The following is a 17,821-nucleotide window of genomic DNA, read 5'->3' as shown; positions in this document are numbered from 1 at the left end:
TTCATAACTAACCAATTTCAAGCTATGATAAGTTAGAAAATAATCTATTCTAGAAGCGATGTTCTATTTAGCAGAGAAACATGAAAACTCATGTTTCTTGGGATAATGGGTACGCCATTGATCAATCAGGTCTAACTCCCTCTTATACTAGGCTAAATATTTGGCCATTTGTGGCTTATTTTGTCTCCATGTGGTGGAGGATGTATCCAGCATCACATCTTGCAGGAAATTGAAATCTCTGCCTAAAATCACCTTGCCTGGCTTAAGCCTTGTTTTAATTCTGTCAAGGGAAGGGGGTTATCTAATATTGGAGCATATATTGTAGCTATGGTTTGCTTTGTTTTATTTAAAATTCCATTATCAAGCATCCAATTTTCCGAATCTGTCTTCGTGACTTTTATCTGAAATGGTATGTGTTTGCCTATATTCCCACACCCCGTGCGCTCAGCTAGCATTTAATAAGCACTGAGCTCCTGTCCATTGTTGGAGAATTTTACTAGAGCTGTTTTTTTTTTGTTAGTAAAGTGCATTTCCTTCAAGAGCACGATGTCCGGGGTGTGCCCTCTTAACCAAATATCAATTGCCTGAGTTTTTCTCTTGTTCTTAAGGACATTAACATTTAATGATATTACCTTCAGAGCTTCTTTATGTATTCTGCTTTCTGCCTATGCTGCGGATGCTATGTGTTTCCTCCTGTATACAGCAGCGGTCGGTGGTAGGAGTGCTGCTGGGCGGTGATGTGGGGAGGGGCAGGGTGGGGAGTAGTAAACTACGGAATAGGAAAAAAACCAGGTAAGTAAACCTAAAAATAAATAAAACGAATTTCGTTGTGCGCACTGCATCGCCAAATGCAATGCAGTGCACACAACAAAATTTGCTTTATTTATTTTTATGGTTAATTACCTGTATTTTTCCATATTCCGTACTTTACTACCCCCCACCCTGCCCCTCCCCCTCCCCTGTCACCGCCCAGCAGCACTCCTACCACCGACCGCTACTGCCTGTATATATTACAAAAATATATATACTGTTAGTTGACATTTTCTATATTTCTGATAAAGTGACTCATGCCTATAAGTATTTACATTTTCTCATATAAAGTGCATCATATATTCTATATACCAAATACATTGAAAGAAATAATAATAGTATTACTAGTGCAATTCTCTGTTTACCCAGATAAAGTGTTGTGTGTCTTAAGCTACCTGTTAATCTAATAGCGCCTATACAAGTTGCATAGTAAGACCTAAAGTGCATTTTGTAACTTAAGGTGCATTTTGTGTCTTAGGCTACCTTTTCATTTTCCTACTGTCTCTCTTATCCTTCTTTACCTTCGCTTTTTCCATTATTGCAATTTCTTTTGCCTCAGTTATTCTGACTTTGTTTGATCCCGACCAACATTTAGAAAAATTAGCTTGAACTCTCCATTTTTCACTTTGCTTCACCCCCGCTCCCCACACCGCTGATTATATCGTGACATCCCATGAAGAAGGATCGCCCACATTTCCCTCTTCACCCCCCAACTTTAACCTGGCTGCCATTTTTGGTGCACCCTTTCTGCGCTCAACCATGGACCGTCCGGAATCTGATTCCGGACAGCTCCCCTCCCGCCCCACACCCCAGCCAAAACCCAATACGATATATCAAGCCTAGCAACTAGCAGAATTCCGTTTAGCCTTCAGATCAGTATTCAGAGTTCTGATTGGACAGTTTCGTAAGCAATGATTGAGCCTCTTCTGTATCACAAAAAAGGAAAATTGTCCCTTTGCTAGTATAGATTGTTGGACTATCGACGCCTGACCCCCTTATCCATGAGTCAGTCACTTTCACAAATTATTTTCTGCTCCGTGCTGTTGCTGCTGACATATCTGACATTTTTTTTAACTCGGGTACTTCTGGGAATGAGAAAGTTCTCCTTGCTTTACCCATGCTTAAGATTTGATGCTTATGATTTGATCCTTAATGCAATAGTCTGCAAAGTTCAAGAGTATTGTACGGGGGTACTTTGTATTTATCTGTCTCTGCGCCAGTACTCTGTGAGCCCTTGTAATTGTTAAATCCCCCTTCAGTTCTGGCATAATTTCCTCAATAGTGTTTCAGTCCATTTTAATACTTTAATACTTGAGTGCCTTCACACAGAGTGTCTGTTGTAGTTCTCCTGGTCCTGGAGCTTGATTTCCATCTTATTTTCAGCTTTCTCCATTTGAGTGACCTCTTGCTGTATGCCGAGCAGTTTATCCTCCAGGTCTGAGATACGAATCTCAGCTTCATCCAATCTTTTTGGTGTAGTGGGCATAATTTCCTACAGTTTTGAGAGTCTTTCATGGAGCGCTGCTATCTATTGGGCTTGTGACATTTTCGAGTCTCTGATTTTTCCTAATATGATAGCTGGCATATCTTTAATTGATTCACCTTCTCTTTCTCCTTCTGCCACCTGTACTGTCTCTGGTTCTTTTCTTAAATTCTCACCCTTTGCGCTCACTTCTCTTTCTAAAGTTGGTTTTTGTATCCTTTACTAACTTCCTCCCTTGAGGAGGATATGATGGTTATGGGAGAAGTGTTTTGACTCACATGTAGGCTTAAGGCTAAATGGTCATCTAGCAGTTGCCATTTGCGCCAAGGGCTGGTTCTGGGCCAATACAGATATATGAGGAGCTGTCTGCAGCTTATTATGTGTTTTTGCCTGTTTGAGGAAAAGTGGATATTGTTTGGAGCAAGTGGGGCTACTATTTTCTATAAGGTCATTTTTCCTGCTCTGTGTATTGTTTATGAGCTCCAAATTTAGAGATGCATCTGACAACTGCAGCTCAGATATTTCTCTTGCACTTTCAGACTCCAGCGCCTTCTCATTTTCCATATTGGTGTCTATATTCTCTTGCTTCTTAGCCTCCATGAAGTCTTTTGCCTTCATCTCCATTCTTTGTTGTACATTGCGCTGTGTTCTGCGTTTCACTTTAGGAGCCGGACTTGGGGTGGACTGATTTTGCATTGTATGTTTGCTTTTTACTGCTTTGCCTTGCGGAGTATGCATCCTGTGTTGCTACAGGGCTCCACGGGCAGTGATTGAGCACATTCTTAATATTGATCAGTGTTATTTCTCTCTCACAAAAGGGGAAAGCCGGCTCGAACACCACCGCAAGTGTCTGCTCCTGAGGAGTACGATATAGTATTTAGGGCTACAGGCTTCTGTGCTTTCCTTCAGTTCTTGGTAGTGACTACTGTCTCTGATGACTGTGGATTGCCAACTGCGCGATCCTACCCAACCGAGGTGAGCTCGCCTTGACTCGTCGCTGCAGTGCACGCTCACCTTGTTCCAGCTGAGATGGGCATACGTCAGCCGTCCAGTTCCTGGCCTCCGATGCCATATGGGGCCGAGCACCAAACACAAAAACAGCAAGCGTCACGTGCTTCTCTCAGAGGGACCAGTGCCAATAGTCGTCTGTGCTCTAGCGGATCAAGCTGGTGCATAGATACATCCCGGATCCCCTCCTTGGCGGGAGGACCTCTGTGAAAGTCCCAGCATTTAGAGCTGTGCCTTCCTGCAAGCCTCCATAGCTGGTTGTTGGCCGCCTGTTCCTGGGGGGCAGGCAGAAGAGCACAGAAGCGCCAACGGCAGAGTACGTACTTTCTTCATTTTATACATGCATGTACAAAGTATAGGGAAAGGAGAATTCTGTAGGGTGTGGAGTAGGTCTGGGATGGTAACCATTTTTAGCAGGGCAATTTGCTCCATTATAGAGAGTGGGAGGGACATCCATGTCTGTGTATCTCTTTGAGTCCTTTTTAATAATAGATCAGTGTCATCTATCCTGGCTGTTGCAGCGTCTTGCGAAATCTGGATCTCTAGGTATTCGATACTACGTGTAGCCACTTGAATCCCTTGGTCAGTGACCCATTCAACCAACTGCTCCCTACAACATAGTGGGAATAACTTTAATATAGACCAGTTAACTCGCAGTCTAGATTGGCTGCCAAATAATTCAAGGATCTTTTTTACTGCCAGGCCGGATGTTTTTAGATTACCAAGATAGATGAGCAAGCCATCTGCATAAAGTGATGCTTTATTTGTGCACATTTCTGACCAGCGACACCCTGTGACTTGCGTTGACGGCCAGATCATTACCATCAGCGGTGCAATTCCTATTGCGAATAGGAGTGGGGACAAGGAGCAACCCTGTCAAACTCCCCTCTTCAATTGAAAGGAGCTGAAAGAGTCAACCCCACCCTAACTCTGCGCCACGATCATCTCTGAAGGGTTTTCTGAAAGAATATCGATGTCAAAAATATTCTGTGGACAGAATATTGTGTCAAAAATTTGGAGGACTAAAATATCAAGAATGTAAGTGAAAATAAGTCAGTATAGATTTACTATTCTTAACTCTACAGCTATGAACCTCCTGGTCGAAACGCTTCAGCTACCCCAATAAACTTTCTTGGACTTACCTGGATTGTGGGCACCTTTCTTGTGGCGCGGCTGCGTCAGCAAGGAACTTCAAGAGTATATATATATTTATATATATATATATATCCAAACTAGCATCGTCTCCCGAATCCCAATGAAAACAACACGCCATGGCCACACGATATTCTTATGCGTGATTATTTATTAGCAATGTCACTCTACACATTTCGGGGCGTCCGCTCCTTAATCACGAGACTCGTGATCAAGGAGTGGACGCTCTAAACGCGTACATTGACATTGCTAATAAATAATCACATAAGGATATCGTGTGGCCACGGCGTGTTGTTTTCATTTGGATTGGGGAGACGACACTGGTTTGGATTTGTAGGTACTCACGACCCCGCCACGGGCCGCCATTGCAAGCGGCTTGGGTTTCTTCGCGACATGATTGTCTGCGCATATATATATTGTCAAGGTGCATACAACTGGAGTTAATTACAGTAAAGCGTTGCTTACCCATATAAACTTTCAATCATAATTTTTTTGTCCTCAATTTTCTTGACACAATATTTTGTCCAGATGATATTTATTCTATGACATTTTGTCCCGATACTGTATACAGTGCCTTGATGTAAGTTAGAAAGAAAAATCCAAACCCCATACTTTGGGGGAGCGTAAACAGATAATCCCAGGAAAGGCTATCAAATGCCTTTTTAGGATCGACAAACAGCAAAGCCAGGGGATTGCACAGTTTGCACCCTAGCCAAAGGGTGGTAAATGCACAACTAATGTTATGTCTGGTTGCTCAATGTGGCATAAAGGCATTTTGATCCAGGTAGATCATGGTATCTATGATTGTGGCAAGGTGAGTTTCCAAGATTCTTGCCAGAATGTTGACCTTTGCCTCATTTAGGGAGATGGGGCAAATGGAATCCTCTTTCTCTACTGGGCGTCCGGGTTTCAGGATGTTGATGATATGAGCTTAGTGGAGTTCTGGTGGAAATCTTCTCACTCTCCCAACCTCCTCAAACAAATCTTGTAATGGCTGCTGCAATTTTGCATTGAGACATTTGTAGAATTCTGCTAGAGGATCACTGACAGGATATCGGAAACAAAAATATTGTGTGGATAGTATATTGTGTTAAAAATATCGAGGAGCAAAATATTGGGAAGGCAAGTGCAATTTGTTAAGTAATGATTTTCCATTTTAATCCACATCTACGTACCTTGAAGATATGTATATTGTCATATTTTTGTCTTCAATATTCCTGACACAATATATTGTCCCACAATATTTTTGTTTCCTGTATTCTGTCTAAACACTCTGTCGGAAAGCTGCCAGGGCTGGAGTGCTAGCCTGATGACAACTACATTATTGCTTGAGAGATCTCCTGCTCTGTAATGGGTTCATCTAGCGTCTCTTTGTCTGAGTCTCACTTGCGGTGCCTCTACCGATGACAAGTAGGAGTGCAGGCTTTCTGGTTTGTTCAGGGGGCAATTTCTGTACAGAGATCCTTAGTACTTAGCAAACTGACTTGCAATATCTTTCAGGAGTGTATGGACCTCACTTGTTTCTCACTCTAGTCAGTGGATATGTTGAGGATTACCGTCTCTGCATGCTAACCAGTGGGTGAGCTTGTCAGTCTTATCCCCTTGGGTTGTATAATTTCCTCTGTGCAGCGAACCTTGTTGTAGAAGATGCGTCCTTTGCATGTTTGTCCAAGCTGGGATTTTGCTGGTTTAAGTTTTTGTAGCTTGGCTTTCGATGTCTGGGATCTATATTTTGCCTCATTTGCCTTGACAGAGTCCTTCGGTTGGCATATTTCCTCTGTCTCTTCTTTTGGTATAATACTAAGCTGATGATGTGCCCTGTGTGACTGCCTTATATGCCCCCATAGCATTTTTTGAGAGTCCACTGTCCCCCAATAGACCTCAGAGTAATGGATTCACCTTCCATCACCGCATCTTGTACCACTCACCTTTGCAGTTTCTCCACAAATGCATGTGCGAGGACTTGCCATTGAAAAAGAGTTCCATCAAGGCATGGTCCGATAGACTCCTAGCATGGATTGACTTGCATATTATGTGATATAGGTGAGATGTAGGTATCAGGAAACAATCAATGCAAGAAAATGATTTTTGTACAGCTGAAAAGAAAGGCATGTCCCCCATACCTGGATTCCAGAATCTCTAATTGTAATTAAGTCCATAAAGCCTATAAAGTCCCTTAATCGGCGGGATTGGGGTGTCTTCAACAAAGGATGACCCACTCCATGCCTTCCACAATCTACAAATCAATTGATATTGCCTCCTAGACTAGTGAATCCATTGAGGGCTTCTCGGAGAATGGAACTCATTTTAGACAGGAAATCGGAGGGGCTACATAAATCGAACAGATTGCAATAGGATATGCTGTACTGGGCAGAGAGAACTACGCTGTGATAAGTCATGCCGGATACTCCTCCTGTTCCATATTAAATTAAGAAGGGACTGGCCTTCAATGTGCGTAGGATATGCTCAGATGAACTGGGAGTGGGAGCCACTTGCCCCTATTAATGTTTATGTGACGCTGGGGCTTCAGATGGACACCCTAGCAAACCTGGGCTGACTGCTCACCAAGGTCCCACAGGCCACCACCATAATGGGAAGTGATTTTAACATGGTGCTGGATACCCGCCTCGATAGGGCCCATGATAGCTCATCATCTCAGAGCGGGGAAACTTGATAACTTCATACAGGCTGTGGGTATGTGAGATGTTTGGAGAAAGCTTCATGGAACCCACAGGGGTTACCCCTTCTATTCAGGCGGCCATAATGCTCATTCTCGCATAGATTTTTTTCCTGACTTTTTCTTCACTCCCCATCTCCGCAAGGCCATCAAAGTCTCCTTTGAGACCGGGACCTTCCCGGAGAGCTGGAAGCACGCCGAAATCTACGCCTTACTCAAGAAACCCAAAGCGGACCCTAAGGACCTCAAGAACGTCCGGCCCATCTCCCTGCTCCCATTCCATGCGAAGGTCATCGAGAAAACCGTCAACAGACAACTGGCCCGCTAACTCGAGGAGAACAACATCTTGGACCCATCCCAGTCCGTTTTCCGCAGCAACCATAGTACCGAAGGTACCCTCATCGCCACCAAGGCCCTGCTGGACAACACGAAACCGCGGCTCTCATCCTCCTGGACCTATCAGCCGCCTTCAACACTGTCTGTCACCGCTCCCTACTCACACGCCTCCACAACGCAGGGATCCGAGACAAGGCTCTGGAATGGACCACCTCCTTCCTCTCAGGCAGAACCCAAAGCTTCCGCCTCCCCCCTTCCGTTCCGTAGCCTCCGAGATCATGTGCGGCGTACCCGAAGGAACATCCCTCAGCCCGACTTTGTTCAACGTCTACATGGCACCGCTCGCCCACGTCGCCCGACTGCATGACCTCAACATCATCTCTTACGCCGACGACACCCAGCTGATCCTCTGCCTCACCAAGGTCCCCCTCACTGCCAAAACCAACCTCCATGAAAGAATGAAGGCCGTTGCCGAGTGGATGAAGAACAGCCGTCTGAAGCTGAACTCAGACAAGACGGAGGTCCTCATCCTCGGCTCCTCCCCCTCAGCCTGGGACGACTCCTGGTGGCCGACCGCACTGGGAGCAGCACCGACACCCACCGACCACGCACGCAACCTGGGGTTCAACCTCGACTCAACACTATTCATGACCAAGCAAGTCAATGCAGTCTCATCCTCCTGCTTCAACACCCTCTGAATGCTCCGCAAGATGTACAGGTGGATGGCCACCGAAACAAGAAGAACGGTCACCCAGGCCCTTGTCAGCAGCAGGCTGGACTACGGAAACGCCCTCTACGCAGGAGCCTCAACCAAACTCCTGAAACGACTACAACACATACAGAACGCCTCTGCATGCCTAATTCTCGACATGCACAGCCACATCACACCGCACCTGAGAGTCCTGCACTGGCTCCCAGTCAACAGAAGGATCACCTTCAAGCGCCTCACCCATGCACACAAGGCACTCCACAACACCGGACCGGCATACCTCAACAGACGACTCACCTTCTACACCCAGAACTGCCAGCTCCGCTGCGCCGTCCTCGCCCTCGTCACCGTCCCCCACTTCCGAAGAGTGACCACAGGCGGCAGATCGTTCTCCCACCTCACTGCTAAGACCTGGAACACCCTACCCAACCTCCTACGGCAGGACCTACTAACCTTCAGGAGGCTACTCAAGACCTGGCTATTTGAGCAGTAGCAGCACCCCTCCCCCACAAGCGCCTTGAGACCCCCACGGGTGAGTAGTGCGCTTTACAAATGTACTGAATGATTGATTGATTAAGATGGAGGAGTACTGCTCCTTGGCATTAGACGCGATTAAACTGTACTACATAGTGCAAGCGAAGCACCTCTACGAAGTCGGTGATAAAGCGAGGCTCAGCAAGAGGAAGCAGAGCAAGTACCACATACAGGAGCAAATAGGCCCTGATGGGGGTTCAGTGGTGGGATCTGTAGCAATAGCAGAGACAATGGCGGCCTACTTGCAGGATTTCTGTGAGGGTCGTGCAGGCTTGTCCATAATGGACTTGCACAGCTTTGTGGGGGACTTTTCCGTGCAGGAAGCTGGAAAACACAGGGCGCTAGAGCTTGAAGAGGATTTAACCCTTGAAGAGGTGCAACGGATTGTTAATCCAACTACAGTCAGGGAATTCACTATGCCCCAACAGGCTTCCAACTAAATGTTTCAAGAAAATGCCAGGTACAATATCTGACATCTCCATAAATGGTATAATGAGGCATGCCAAATAGGTGCACTCCCTAGAGATTTTAACTTGGTAACAATAGTGTTGATCACCAAGGTAAGGAAACCTGTAGATAGATGGTACACATTGATTAACTGTGATGCTAAAGTGCTCTCCAACGTGCTGGCGTAGTGCCTGTGGGAAGTGATACTGGATTTGGTGCACCTGGGCAAAAATGGATTCATGCCCCGAAGGTCGATTAAGCTCAATGTATGCTGGATGCATAACAACATTGCTGTGGTTGGGGTAATGGAGTTCCCACTAGCGGTGGTGTCGTTAGGTGTGAACAAAGCATTTGACTTGGTAGAGTGGACTTTCCTCCTAGAAATCATAAACAAAATAAAACTCCAAGCGTCCATGTTAAAGTGACCGATATCCTGTCCTGGGAGTCCCCCATCTGCCAAGGCACCATGTTGCGTATGCAGTTCTCCCTGGCGATTGAGGCACTGGCGGAGTGGATTAGGGTGGATACCCAAATATGGGGTTGACAGTGGGGAGACACATGGGAGGAGAGGATATCTGGCTTCGCTGATGACGACATTCTATAGCAGAGTCCCTGTCCCTGTGCTGCATGGGGGAAATCTTTGCAATTTATAGTAGGTACTTTGGTTTGGGTATTAACTGGGAGAAACCCCTCATATTCCTGTTGGGGACCTGGAAAATCCAGGGTAGCCTCTCCATGCCGCTTAAGGTGGTAAAGGACCACTTCAGATACCTGAGTCTCTGGATATCGATGGATGAGAGTGCACATTACGAGGACTGCCTTGCCTCACTCCTACACAGAGGGGAGATGGAGGTAAATCACTGGAAGGCACTACCACTGTCCGTCATGGGTAGGGCTGCACTATTCAAGATGATCTCCATTCCCAAACTCCTGTATAAATTGCAGAATAGGCCGCTTGGCATACCTAAAGTGTACTTTCACAAACTAAATAGGCATGTGAGGGACCTGTTCTCGCTGAATGACTCTCCCCATATAGCCTTCTGCACCCTCCATAGGTCCACATATGAAGTACCCAAACTATTACTTTGGGTTCGTACAAATCCTACATTATGCCATTGGACAAGGGGGAGCCACAGGGCTCTTGTCTTAGCCCTACCTTATTTAACAACTATAATGACCCCCGCTTGCTAAGAGCATCAAAGCCTTTGGATTTGAGGTAACATCTTATGCAGATGATACACAGTTAATTATTTAATATGTTGAAGATCAGTCAAAAAATAAATAAAGTTTTTCAGCTGGGAAGATAGCAACTGCTGACTGGATGACAGGTAATTGCCTTCAGCTGAACGCTGGTACAACTAAAATCATGCTGTTTGGTAAGGCCCAACAGCATTGGTCCTTTGACTGGTGGCCTCTGGAACTAGGTATAGCTCTGATTCCCAAACTAGTGGTCAAAGATCTAGGTGTCCAACTGGACCAAACTCTCTCTTTGAAGGAGAAGGTTTCATCTACAATCAGCATATGTTTCTATACAATGCATCTGTTGAGGAGAGTTTTCCCCTTCCTCCCACTTTCTGTCAGGAGAACCTTGGTGCAGGCATTGGTCATCAGTCGTTTGGATTATGGCAATGCCCTATTGGCCTCAGCTAATGAGACGCTGCTTTCTAAAACCCAAATGGTGCAAAACACCACCACCTGTCTCATCTGCAATATTCCATCCAGAGCTGCTTCTTCCCCTCTTTTGCGATCACTGCACCGGTTAACAGCCCGTAAAAGGACCATTTTTAAAATCTGTTGCCTGGCACACTATTCCTTGCTTGGAAAAGGTCCCAGCAATCTATCATCTAGACTTTCTCATGACCACCCTCCTATACTGGTTAGATCTAGTGGCAACGCATTGCTGACAGTCCCACGGGTCAGAATGACCCGTACATTTGCATATGCACGGATCATCTCCAATTTAGAAAATTACTGAAGAGAGTGCTCTTGTAATGCAGTAGTCTCTTGCCTGACTTGTGTTCTGGCTTGGCGCCGAGATACCCATCTCGTGGTGATTTGTGCTCTATATAAATTATATGAAAATATTAGCATGACGGCAGAAAAGCACTTTCAAACATTCGCAAGTACTATTAGGCAGCCCTGGTCAGTATTGTGAATGAGTAGGGCCTATGCAGCATTGGAGGACCCCACTTACCGGCACAATTGTGATGCCCTGGGTGCCAAGGGCAAGATTCTTGTGCCATATGGCCACAGGATCAGCGTGGCTGCCCCGAGGTGACCAAAATGGTGCTTTAATTTGGCTTCCCCTGCAGAGGGAATTGGGTGTGAGAAAAGATTTATGCCAAGAAAAACCCTTATGGCTTAATATGAGGGTGGGTATCCTATCGACCCTGCATGGGTTAGAAAGTGAGATCTTATAGGCCTCTCATTTGTGGAGGATGTATGGGATGCTAACGGTATAGTCCTGTTTGATTACCTACCGGAGGTATTGGATATGGCACCCACACAAATCTTTAAATATTTACAGCTGTGGTATGAACTGTATGCGAAAATAGCCCCCGACGAGGAAAGTATGGAAGAGTCCCCCTCTTGAAAGATGGCTGCTGCTCCCTTACTTATGGGCCGCTCATGACCAATACACAGGAAGAATTAGCACACTTAAGGGGAACGTGGCAGACAGATTTTCGGGTACTGGAGGACAGTGGCTGGCAGGAGGCATTGCAGTTCCCCAGGAAGGTGACCGTAATGGAGCAGTTCTGTCTGATTCAACTTACATTTCTCCACAGAGTATTTTACACCAGGGTACCCTTGCACAAAATGGGTGGAGCCGCAGACAGTGAGTGCCTGCATGCCTATGGCCAGCGGGGCTCTTTAATTCATACGATGTAGAGTTGCCACAAGGTCCATATTTTGGGAAGGGGCAGTGCTTTAAATGGAATGATGTAAGTGCAGGTACACACCAACTCTTAACAGAGGGGGCAGCGCTTGGGGCGGGGCTAAGTGCGTGGTCAGGAGACAATCATTTAATTTGAGGCTTTCTTGGTGTGAAACTGTGAACAATAATACAGCAACAGTTCTGCCATCTGTAGAATATTCTATTTGTCTATGCATGTGTTAAATTCATATAATTGCACATATATTGCTATGCACACATATTATTTATGTCCGCTGAAGACCAGCGTATGCCCATGAAAATAGTTCTTTATTAAAATATTCTACCTGATCTCTAAGGTAGAAATGTCCCTGATTAGCTCAAAAAGACACACAAACTCAAGCTCCCAGATATTTGCAAAGTGGTATGCAAGCAAAATACACACACACTGATGAAAATACAGGTACTCACATGCAATGATAGTGATACACACAAATTATCACAATGTCACAAGCCAGCACTGGAAAAGATATGATGATTGTATTTGCCCAGGCTGTGGCATACGCAGCGCTGTCAATGGTGCAGCAGGTGCAGTGGCACCAGCTGCACCAGTGATGGCTACACACAGTTCTAGGCCTGCTTACCTAAAGGCTTTCTTATTTTGGTCTCTTCTGTTCCACATCTGTGAAGGATTCAAACTGAAGACAACAATCATCCACAAAATAGTGGGCCAGTCTATAGCTCTGACCTATAGAAATAGGCTCACGCACTTCGTGTCAGTACACTGTCTGTAACCAGGATTTGTTCCTGTTGTTATGTTGTTGTCTGTTATTAGCGTGCACCCACGTAACGCCTTCTGATCTGAAGCATGTCTGAATGAGTAAAAGTTGCACTCCCCACAAGGGGTAGCATCCCTTTAGTGCACTGCTGGATTCCAAATGGAGTACAGTAAGCCAATTGCTTTTGGTTTGTAATAACCAACTTTATTCAATTATAATGGTTCATTCCATAGGGAATTGCTTCAATATTTATTTATTTAATCAGTGTTTTCTATAGCGCAAACAAGACCCAAAATTTTGATCGGGGTACCTGTCAATAGACAACATCCCTTTTGACAGTCGAAGGGAACTAAATGTATCCAACCTAGCTAAATATAGACAGTAGAGCCCAATCAATGAAAGTAAATTGGTTTGTGCAATGACCAGATTCTTTGTTTTGCGATTAGCAGCACTTTAATGCTGCTTACAGTAGCCTACATGAACAGCTGAATGTAGATCGACGGGTTGTCTGCATTTTGTAGAAAAAGTCTTAGTATTCCCAGTTGTTTCTTAGGGGAGAAATTTACCCATCAGAAATAATTTAGTCGGGGGCGTGGCTTGACTGCCGCGCAAGATGGCCGGCTAGTTGCGGAGCTCTGCCGCACCGAGCAGCCTCCTTGCAGTTTTCCCGATGTGAAGGGGACTGCCTTCGCACCTCCTTACTGAATTCTCCCGTCGGAACCTAGGGAGAACTAGCGGAGCGGCTTTGCGGCTTTTGAACTGCCGTTCTTCATCTCTTTCAACGATGTTTCTGCTGCTCCTCACGCAGACGCCATTTTAGGCGTCCCTCGGAATACCGGACCTCCGCCTCCTCAACACGCCAGAACGACCTCGACTGACATGTGTTACTCGATAGCAACGACCTTGGGGTGAGCAATTAAGGTGATTTTGGCTACGTTTATCTTGCTATCTCTCTGAGGAATCTTCACTCAGACATTTCGTCATGGTGTTTCAGCTCTGAGACCCGCTTTCTTCGGACGCCTTGTCACCTCAGCGCTATTCATTACAAGTGCGCCATTGCTATTCCTCATGGCTTTCTGCTGACTTTTTGACTTTATGTGCAGTCTATTACACCTCAGCTGCCTCATGACGCACTTTCCTTAACTGCCATTCTCAGCGCCCTCTTTTTGAACTGCCAGCATATGCTTTATTCAACTCACTAGCGCTTTCTTGTGCAATTTACAAGCGCTTCCTCAGAGAGTTAACTTCCTTCTCTCCTCTTCATGGTATGCTACCTTTTTGTCCTATGTTCTCTATATACTATTTTTTCAAGTATAAGCTTGGGACCAGATAACGGTGTTTTGGTATACCCTGTCATGTTCAACTAATTTCTTCCACGCTACTACTTCTCTATTCTTGGCATTACTCGCAGTGCTGTATTTTTGAAGCAGCTTGTATTATTTGAGCGCCTGGCTTACTTTCTACTACAATGACCTTCTGAGAAATTGCCAACGCACTTTCTATACTTCTCAGGACATTGCGATAAGTTATTGGCCGCAATACGAATTTCTATGGTGAGATTACGCAAACCTCAATTTGTCTTTGCTTCCTCTGTGAATACTTCGGTGCGTTCATCAATTGGTGCATCTAAATCGACTCACTCCGCGAAAATGTCGAATCCTTCTTCTCAGAAAACCCCTTCAGCTCACCCAGTCTCCAGTAGAACCTCTCCACCTGCTCCGTCTGGCAAGCGTCCTAAACAGAACTCTCCCACACCGGAAGATAACTCTTCCTCATCTCCTCTTGACCAAATTTTGGAAGAGCTTCGTGCAATGCGTCCTTTTGTCGAAGAGACAAGCAAGGATATGCAGCTTTTGAAGGACAAATGGGAGTCCATGGATGCTCGCCTTTCTTCTGTTGAGCAACAGATTCCTGAGGTTCTATCCAACACGCAACGCATTGTTGCATTAGAAAAGACTGTCCTCTCTTTACAAAAGCATACTGAGGATTTGGAAAATCGCAATAGAAGAAACAACCTTCGTATTTACAATTTACCAGAAAATCTTGAGGGTGACAATCCAGTGACTTTCTTTACCTCCTTTTTACGGAAACTTTTGGACATGCCTCCCTCTATGTCCATCAGTATTCAAAGAGCTCATAGACTTGGCGCTAGAACAGATTCATCTCCTAAGCCTCGTGGAGTCATTATCCTATTTTTGAAATTCACAGACCTGCTCTCGATTCTTTCAGCAGCAAGGAGCAAAAAACTATTAACTTGGCACGGTCAACGAATTTACCTATCTCAAGATGTCTCTAATGCCACTGCCTCCAGACGTAAGGAATTTTTAGCAATGCGCCCTTCTTTGCGATCCCTGGGAGCAAGATATGGCTTGTTTCACCCTTGTACCTTCAGAGTCACTTATCGGAATAAGACTTGGTCATTTCAAGATCCTGGTGAACTACGCAACTTCATCTTTTTGCAGACTGAGGAGGGGATGGACTCTTCCTCCGCTCCTTCGACTAGTGGCTGAAATGTTTTTGTTGTCTCCATGTATTGCTCTCTCGTAGTGTTTTTCTGACTTCCTGTACTCTTTTCTACTCCTCTTCGTAGCCTTCTCATTCTTCTTATCTTGTTTATCTTCTTTTTCCTATCTCTATTTGCGTATGTTCTTCATAAATCTTTTTTCTAATTTCTGGCTATATACGGTATGTCAAATGTTCCGTATGTTAACAATTGTCTCGTTTTTCCCCTTGCAGATATATATTGGATGGTCGCTTCACCATGTTGTTCCATCCTTTGTTCCTTTTTTGTGAGGTCTCGGTGTGGTTCTGCTCCTGTTCCTGGCCCACCCGTCTTGTAACGCATCACCACCTCCCCACCTTCCCTTTGTGTATTTCCCCTTTCAGGTATGTTCATTACAGTCATCCTTTTGGATTTGTACTGTCTTCTATGCCTTCTCTCTTTTCTTTCTTCTTCTTCCTCTGCTGACCCTCTCTCCTTTTCCCTCTTCTTTTTCCTTCCCCATTCTCTTTCTCTTCCTCCTCCTATCCTTCCTTCTACCCTTTTAATGATTTTCATATTTTTTACCTTCCTAAAGTTTGCATTACTACTTGTTCAGTAACTTTTTGCATTTTTCAATTTTGATCATTCTACTTCTCTAATAGTTGTAATAGTTCTTACCCTCTCTATTTTGACTTGTTGCATATACAGTATATTTCTGCACCTGTTGTTTTTGAACAGTTTTATGCGTTTTCATATTTAAAGTTATTTCATGGAATGTGAAAGGATTTAATCATCCTATTACGCGGCAGAGAGTACTTTCCCACCTCTCCTCTTACAACCCTGATATTGTCCTCATTCAAGAAACCCATCTTTCTGATGCTGAATCTTTGAAACTAAAAAGACTTTGGGTGGGCAATGTTTTCTTTTCCCCTGCCTCTCATAAAAAGAATGGTGTTGCTATCCTAGTACATAAACGTCTCCAATGTAAGGTACTCCTTGAGGAGAGGGATGAAGAGGGTCGTTGGGTTTTAGTTAAATTACTTATCAATGCTATCCCGATTACTTTATTGAACGTTTATGGTCCCACATGCTCTGATCCTTCCTTTTGGCCCTCGATCACAGCAAAATGTATCCAATACAAAGATGATTCCTTTTTACTAGGCGGAGACTGTAACCAGATTGTTGACCCCTTTTTAGACCGTAAATCTTCTGTTCGTTTCACCCCTCACAAGCCCCACAAGCAGTTCCTTGTTACTATCTCTCAGGTCCATCTTGTTGACTCATGGAGGATCACACACCCAGAAACCTTAGATTTCTCCTTTTTCTCTCCCCCACATGCTTCCTTTTCCCGCTTGGATTACATCTTCCTCTCTTCCTCCTTATCTCAAAACCTTCTCTCCTCTTCCATTGAACCTATTGTCATTTCTGATCATGCTCCTATTATTACTATCTTTGACCTTCTTCCTCCTGCTCCTAAGTCCTCTCGTTGGCGTTTTAATTCCTCTCTTCTCACTGATCCTCTTTTCTCTTCCTCCTTTCACTCTTTCACCTCAGAATTTTTCCAAATCAATTTTACTCCTGATACCCCTCTGCATATTCTTTGGGATTCCTTTAAAGCCACGGCCCGCGGCTTCATTATCGACTTTGTCTCAAAAAAAAAGAAAGCATTCCTTCAAAAACGCAAGGTCGCCCTTTCACATATTAAGTCACTAGAACACCAATTTTATACCTCCTCTCCAAATCAAATGTCTCCTGAACTTCTTAGGTCTAAAATTGCCTTTAACAAACTCACTACAGATTCAGCCTCTTCCTATCTCCTCCGAAGTAGTGCTCGTTATTATGGCGGTCGTAACAAATCAGATAAACTGCTTGCTAACTATCTAAAGTCGCGAAAAGAACGAACTATTATTGATTCTATTTACTCCCCTTCTAACACTCTTTTACACACAGACAAAGACATTTTGGAACAATTTCAATCTTTCTATGAATCTTTATATTCCCCTGAAAATCCTCCTACTCCAGATCTTCTTCAATCATACTTTGATCGTCTACCTGCGCCTGATACCTCCCAGCTCAACTTTTCTACTCTAGACTCTGATCTTAGTCTTTCTGAATTGTCCATTGCATTGACGTCTCTCACCAAAGGCAAGACCCCCGGCCCCGATGGCTTCCCGGTTGAATTTTATCTCCATTTTTCCGACATTCTTTTGCCTCGTCTTCTCCTTCTTTTTCAGTCTTTTTGTTCCGACGGCCTGGCTCAAGGCTCCTTCCAAGACGCTACTATATGCCTCATCCCTAAAGAAGGACGAGATCCTACATTTTGTAAAAATTATCGGCCAATATCTTTAGTCAACGTAGATTATAAACTGTTTGCTAAACTTCTTGCTCTTCGCCTTGATCCCCTTATGCCACACCTCATAGGGAAGGAACAATGTGGCTTTGTTAAAGGTCGCCTCACCTCGGACAACTCCAGACTACTTCTTAATGTCCTTGGTAAAGCCTCCTCCTTATCTATTCCTCTTGCCGCCATCT

The sequence above is a fragment of the Lissotriton helveticus genome, chromosome 2_1 (assembly GCF_964261635.1).
Source record: "Lissotriton helveticus chromosome 2_1, aLisHel1.1, whole genome shotgun sequence".
Lineage (NCBI taxonomy): Eukaryota > Metazoa > Chordata > Amphibia > Caudata > Salamandridae > Lissotriton > Lissotriton helveticus.
Note: the sequence above shows the minus strand (reverse complement) of the source record.